This window comes from Myotis brandtii, unplaced genomic scaffold (genome assembly GCF_000412655.1).
Source record: "Myotis brandtii unplaced genomic scaffold, ASM41265v1 scaffold493, whole genome shotgun sequence".
In the NCBI taxonomy this organism is placed as follows: Eukaryota; Metazoa; Chordata; class Mammalia; order Chiroptera; family Vespertilionidae; genus Myotis; species Myotis brandtii.
The window spans coordinates 1,194,944-1,202,178 of record NW_005368827.1 but is presented as its reverse complement, the minus strand read 5'-3'; positions in this window follow the sequence as shown (position 1 = coordinate 1,202,178).

Sequence of the window (7,235 nt, the reverse complement as noted above, 5' to 3'; positions counted from 1 at the left end):
GACACATATTTCATTAGCAAGTCTAAGTGAGATGATACATATTAATTTCTTACATGGTGACTGGTAGGTAAGAAGAATTTGTACTAATAAAATCGCTAATACTGTTCTTCTGATTTGAGCCTAGGTGATTAATAAAAATAATAGATAGGTAAAGGGGCATCTAAATTAAAACTGATTTGGAGGAAAAATATTCTAAATGTATTCATATTTAAATAATTATTGAGGGAAAATGAGGTCAAGGAGTTAGGAAGAAGGAATACGAAGAGACCTTTCCATAAACCTTCTTGAGTTGAGATCAAAGTGGTGTCTCATCTACTCCTATGAAGCCTCGGGACACCCCATTTCTGCTCTTTAGCCTTGAGGGTTCTTTTGCTTTTTGTAAATAAATAAATAAATAAATAAATAAATAAATAAATAAATAAAAAGTCTAAAATTCTGTAAGCCAAACAGGTCTCTGCTGGGGAGGTTTCTGAAGAGACTAGTAACTGACAGTGATATGTATTTTGGATATAGGATGTAAGATCCTATTAACTAAGGGGATTTCAGAAGATTTACATCAATAAAACATAGGAAACAGAAATTATAAGAAACATTCACTAGGCTGTAAGCTCCATGTGGGCAGAAGTTCTATCTTGTTCTCTTCACAACTACATCCCACAAGAGCCCCGTACTCAACAAGCAGGCGTTGAGAAAAGGGTATGAGTTAATAAAAATGTGACTACCATTTTATTATGACCTTACTCATGGCTGCCAGTCTTGTAAGAGGTGGCACCAAGAGGTGACACTTCATCTGGTTGGAAAGCCTACTTTGTCCTTCCACATGTGTTAGTTACTGAGTCCAACATTTGGGGAGAGTCTAGTACTTTTAATAATCCACAGGAAAGAGAATATGATTGGTTGGTAAGGCTGATTTTTAGGTTTTATTCAATAGCTAGAACACGTTCCTTGGTTTTGAGAAGTAATATCAATTTTTTTGAAAAGACCATAAATTATTCTATAGAAATGCTAATGTTATATTTTGAAAGCTAAAGCTTCTACCTAGAGAAGTTTTACCTTGATCTAACCTAAACTTTTCCCTAACCTCTTACTTTTATGCAATTAATTTAAAATATTTTTGAAAGATAGGAAAAACTTTCAGGCCTACTTTAAATTCAGAGGTACTTTCTATTAGTTTCAAGATAAATGAAAATGGGGAGCACTTTTAACCATTTCTGGTTTGGTGCTGCCTGATGAATGGATTTTTCTTCAAATAAACTCAAAAAAAATACATAAAATTGGCTGTCTAAAATTCATTCCTAATGAAATATTCCTCAAGGGTGTCATGACTAACTTTACACGTCCTTCTGGAAATTGAAGGCAACTTCTGAGTGGCATAAAGCTTTAGAAATATTGTTAAGTGTTCTTTTTGTTGTTGTTGTTGTTATTGTTAAATAAATATTGGTTGGCATCAGAATTTTCCAAAAAATCTTCAAACTTACTATGGATAAGTTTCAGGAATTCAGTCTTAACTATCCATTGAATTGAAGGAGGCCTCCAAGCTAAAATAGGTAAAATAAGTTGTTTTATTTATTTTTAATATTTAGTAGTTTTTTTTAAAAAAAACTAGCATATACATGTGGCTTTGTATTAATTTTCAGGAGCATCAGAAATGTATGCTTTGGCTTCCCAGTAGGTTCCACAACTACGTCTGTGTCTAAGTTGATGTTTTAAGTACATCACTATATAAATCTCACTTCTCTAGAACAATGTTACACTTTTTTTTTAACCTATAGTCTTTGATATTAGCTTAATGGCCCTTCATCTTCTCTAAGTCTACTTTTAGGCTTATTCTGTGCAGTAGAAGCAAAAATAGACATGACATGCAACTACATTTCATGCTTTGGATATTAGCCAAGTGGTAGGGTTTTGTTATGTTTGATTGTGCTTTTTTTTGTTTGTTTGTTGTTGTTTTTTCCTCAGTGACTATTCTTTCAATTAAAGAAACGCACAATGATGATTGAATGTGGATAACATGATTCTTTTCTTAGGGTTTTAGTACTCTTACTGTTTTGTTTTAAATTATTTTATTGATACATACACTAAGTTTAAGGGACAACTTATTTTTGCAGTCTCATCAATTTAAAAGCTGCAATTGATTTCATTAATAAGGAGAGTTTATGGGAAAAGCTTTTATCAAAGGGCATTGGTTTAAGATAGCTTGGCCTTTTGGGAAGCAATGCTCTATAATAATTGGTCTAAGATCATGTTAGAGAGGGCAGGTCACTTTATATTCTCTCTCAACTAATAGAGAAGTCAGGTGAGGTTATTTCCTGATGCAGCTACTATTTCATTATTTTGGCTGATATTACTGATCCCAAGAAGATATTTCCAGTATTACTTGGGCACAGCAGATATAGTCATTGATAAGCACAGTATAAATATAGAAAACAAACCAGTCTATTCATATCAGGATATCAATTTACCATCAATTTTCCACTCTTGATTACACGATAAATTGTACATACCAAAGTCATCATACCCTAATCTCAAAACAAGGTAAGCAATTGTGGCATAGTAACTAGGATAATTATTGTTCTGGATTTAATGGTGGCTGTAATCTAGCTCAGGTTTTGACACAGTAAAACTCTGGCAAAAATTTTACCCAGTGATTTAAACTTCCATTGTACATTACAGTCACTGAAAGATCTTAAAAAAAAATCAGAATGCTGATGATTGGGTTCCACTGCCAGAGTTTTATCCTTCTATGATTTTTTAGGGTATTACATATTCTAGCAATAATCTTTCTTTATAAATTGATTTCACAGAGGAAGGGAGAAGTAGAGAGAGATAGAAACATCAATGATGCTGCCTCCTGTATGTCCCCCTTGGCCCCCCCACTGGGATGGAGCTCAAAACCCATGCATATGCCCTGGGAACTGAACTGTAACCTCCAGGTTCATAGGTCTATGCTCAACCACTGAGCCACACCAGCCTGGCTCTAGCAATAATCTTAATGCATTAGTGCATTTGTGTGTATGTATATTTGCAGACAGGCAGAAGTACATTTAATCCAAAGTTGAAAAATCAACAGTAAATCTTTAAATTCATCTATATGATTTTAATAAAAATTCTTAAGTTATTTTAAAGCTATGGATATTATATATTTCTTTAAGAACATTTTCATCCTTATTTTCTTCTTTAATTACATCAATAATATAATCTAAAAATAAATGGAAATCCAATCCAATCCATATGTGACTCTTTTAGAAGTCTTTTTAGTTTTCCAACCAGAAAGAGACTCCTAATTGAAGATGTAAGTGCATTATTTAAATCGTTACCCCAAAATAAAATAGTTTGATTAGTTGGTTATTGCATAATATATACCTTATTACTATTATTCCACTAAATTCTGAATCTTTTAGTATTCAAGTTGAAACCAGAAGGAATTATCAGTCTACAACCTCTTCTATTTGCAACACAGTCAAGAAAATATTCCCTAATTATCGTACGCATATTATTACTGTGTTTGACAGATGAGAAGAGGATGGTCTTTGTCCCCATGGATCTTAAAAATGCACTCTAGAAGACCAAGCTTTGCTCAATCCAGTAGCTAATTTAAATTGCAAGGGGTCAAATCTAGAGATTTTTAGTCTCAGAAAATAAAAAGGTGAAAAGTACCAGAGGAAAATTGCCATGTATGAAATGGTTAAGAAAGGCTCTCTAATTAAAATTCTCTTGCTTTTGAATCTCTGGATATGAAGCTATGTAAGTCATCCTCACCTCATATTTTTCCCCTCCTTATACCTAAATAAGAATTTGCATAGCCAAAACCGGTTTGGCTCAGTGGATAGGGCGTCGGCCTGCAGACTGAGGGGTCCCGGGTTCGATTCCGGTCAAGGGCATGTACCTGGGTTGCGGGCACATCCCCAGTGGGAGATGTGCAGGAGGCAGCTGATCGATGTTTCTCTCTCATCGATGTTTCTAACTCTCTATCTCTCTCCCTTCCTCTCTGTAAAAAATCAATAAAATATATTTAAAAAAAAAAAGAATTTGCATAGTACATTCATCCCAATCTGTGTATGGTGGTTCCAAACTGTCTTGAATTTCTACTGAATTTCAGTAGAAATTCAATGATTTGCATACAAATCATTGAAGTTGATTCATGAAGACAGGTTGAGAATCATACTTTCACAGTTTATACCAAGGAAGTTAAAGTTTAAGATCAGACCTCTGTGACTGAATTAACGGGGCATTCACAAGCTATGAGAATCTCATCTCCAATCTGGAAGAGAGAACGTATTCCTTCTTCACTCGATAGAAACATTTAAGGCTCCCTAGAGATGAAGTGTCTTTGCCTCTTTGCTACCTGACTGTATATTTTTGTTCTTTACTTGTGTCCTAGGTTCATTGCATCATTACAATCAAGTTATTTTTTATTTTATTTTATATTTCACACAATTATAAATGATGGGGCCAGGGAAAACCTCCAGAGTTTTACTCCTACTTTCCCTTTTCCCCCAAATAGAATTTTCTACTCAAAATCATAGGCTGCTAAAAATATTCAGAATATTTCAGGACCAAATATAACAGCACCAAATATTGTCACCCCTTATTTCTATAGTCTTTAATAGGAAAATGTCATCTTTTTTATATAATGAGAATCTACTTATCTTTTGACATAAATTTATTTTGTGCCACATGAACTCACGGGTTTATTCTTTCACTTCACTTCACATCCATTGTTTATCATTTTATTTTATCTTTTTGAATATATGCTTGTTTTCCACTTCATTCTTAGTTTGCCCTTAGATTCCCCTCCTCACATTGCCCACCAACAAAAATCCAGACGGCTCTTTCTTTTGATCTTTCCTTGTTTTCCACTTCATTCTTAGTTTGCCCTTAGATTCTTCTCACATTGCCCGCCAACAAAAATCCAGACGGCTCTTTCTTTTTGTCTTTAAGGACCAAGAAATTACATTTGCCCCAGAAAAAAATAAACAAATAAAAAAGAAAGAAAAAAAAGATTTAAGCTTAAATTACCTATATTGTATAACTAACTATCACAAAATTCTATATTTTACCCTTTGGTTATATTGTCTTCACGTTTTCTGCCTGTTCAGTTCAATTAGTACTTATTAGTTCCCTACTAATTGCTGACATTGTACTATAGGTTGACAGCATAAAACAATCAACCTTCAGAAACATTACAATCACGGACCAAAATGTGAATAGTTATTATCCTATAAGCATTGTTCCTAGGTGAGGGAAAATGTGATTGCTTATCAAAGATATCACCACCTCCCTTACCCAAATCCTTTAGAAGACCTGACTCTACCCATATTTGAAAGATAACTTACCACCCGTTCTAGTAGATACGGATTTAAATTTACTTACAGTAAGCTCAAAATTACAGTTTTGGGGAAAGAGTAACATACTAAACCCAGGTTTATAAGTAACCATAAAATTAAAAAAGTTGGTACTTAGACCAAATTGACAACTGACTTTTAATACCAAGTTATTAAGCAGCCCATTCAGATTAAGAGAAAAAGCAAAACATTTCATTCCATGCTTGGATTGTTATTTCCTTTTGAAATTTTGCAGCTTATTTTTAGGTCTGTTTCTTCTTCTAAAGCTCCATAACATAGGTTTATTACAAAATGTTTACATGTATAATTGGCCAAAGTAATAAAAAAATACTTAAATGCAATTTAGTTACTTTTCAAATACACTATTCTAATCTAATATCCACCAAATTATAAATAACACATAAAATGTGGACAGTCCAAATTTCTATTGTTTTTTAACCATATTAAATATGAGCATCACAGTAAAGATCTATTTTGTTTTTATTTATGTTATTAAAATTTTGTTTTTTGAATATACATTATTATTTATGTGGTTTGAATTCTTTTCATTACACTGGATATTAACATTCTGCCAGAAACAAACAAGTAATCAAAACTTAATACACACTTAATAGTAAAATAAAATTGGGTTAAATACATTATTTTTCAGAACAGAACATAAGGGAAAATGTTGACTTTTCCATTAAATAGCTTACTTTTTAATTTTCTAACTCTAGGACTTACCTTTTGAACTCAATCTTTCATTGCTCTTCTACTTTTCTTTCTATTGTCACTTTTTTCATCATCATCATAAAAACATTACTTGTGCTACTTAGGTATCAGGCACTGTTATTCTTGTTTTCATGCATTATCTTAATTTATTATTCATACCTACACAACAAGGTCACTATTATCATTATCCCACTTTGCACAAACTAGAAAAAGTAAACAAAAGTTTATAGTTTTCCTTCCTACATCTTTATTTGCTAAAAACACTCAGGCGTCTTAGAATAGATGAATTTGCCCAGGCTTTCCTTGAATGAAACAATTTATGTAGGATTGAATTGCTAAGTTGTTAATAAGATATGAACATAACTTATACATCCCTCCCTCTTTAGTTTTAAATGTGAATTGGTTCTCATCTGAATAAGTTCAAGAACTTTGTTTCTGCTCACTCAGAAAATAATCAGACCATATCCTCTCAGCATAAAAATGTATTCATGCTAATCAAGAATATATATATATATATATATATAATCTGGTACACCAAAATGTCAATGTATTAATTTGTAATGAGAAATTTAATTTCCTGATATTTGTGCTGACCAGTGTAAAGATGAAGACCAGGCTCATCTGAAGAGGGATGTATAAATTATATTCATATCTTACTAATACCAATTCCACTGTTCAGTCACCCTCTGAGATTCATTCTAGGCACCCAGCTGCCCTTTTATTAAAAAATGTACTATTCAAAATCTCCTCTGGCCTCAACCTGCTTAACATCCCTATTGGCTTATTTCTTAAAATGTTTCTAAACCATCATCCAGAATAGCTTTCATACTCAAAGTAATTTTTATTTTATTTTGTCTCCTTTTTTTCTTGTATCTCTTCTCCAATTAAATTAAGACTTAGTTTCTTTTTTTCTGTATCTTCTGTAATATCCCTTGCTTTCCACTCTAATGTCATCACTGTAGTAAGAAATGTCACTATATTATATATGGAATATTATAATATATTTTTTTTTTTATAACATTTATATATTCTATATTATACATATAAAATTTTATATTTTATAGAGAGTATTTTATATATTATGTACAGAATATTTTATATAAAATATATATTACATATAACAAGTTTTAATAGTCTCTGAAAGAATATTCAATAAATTGTCTCCATGGCTAGAAGATC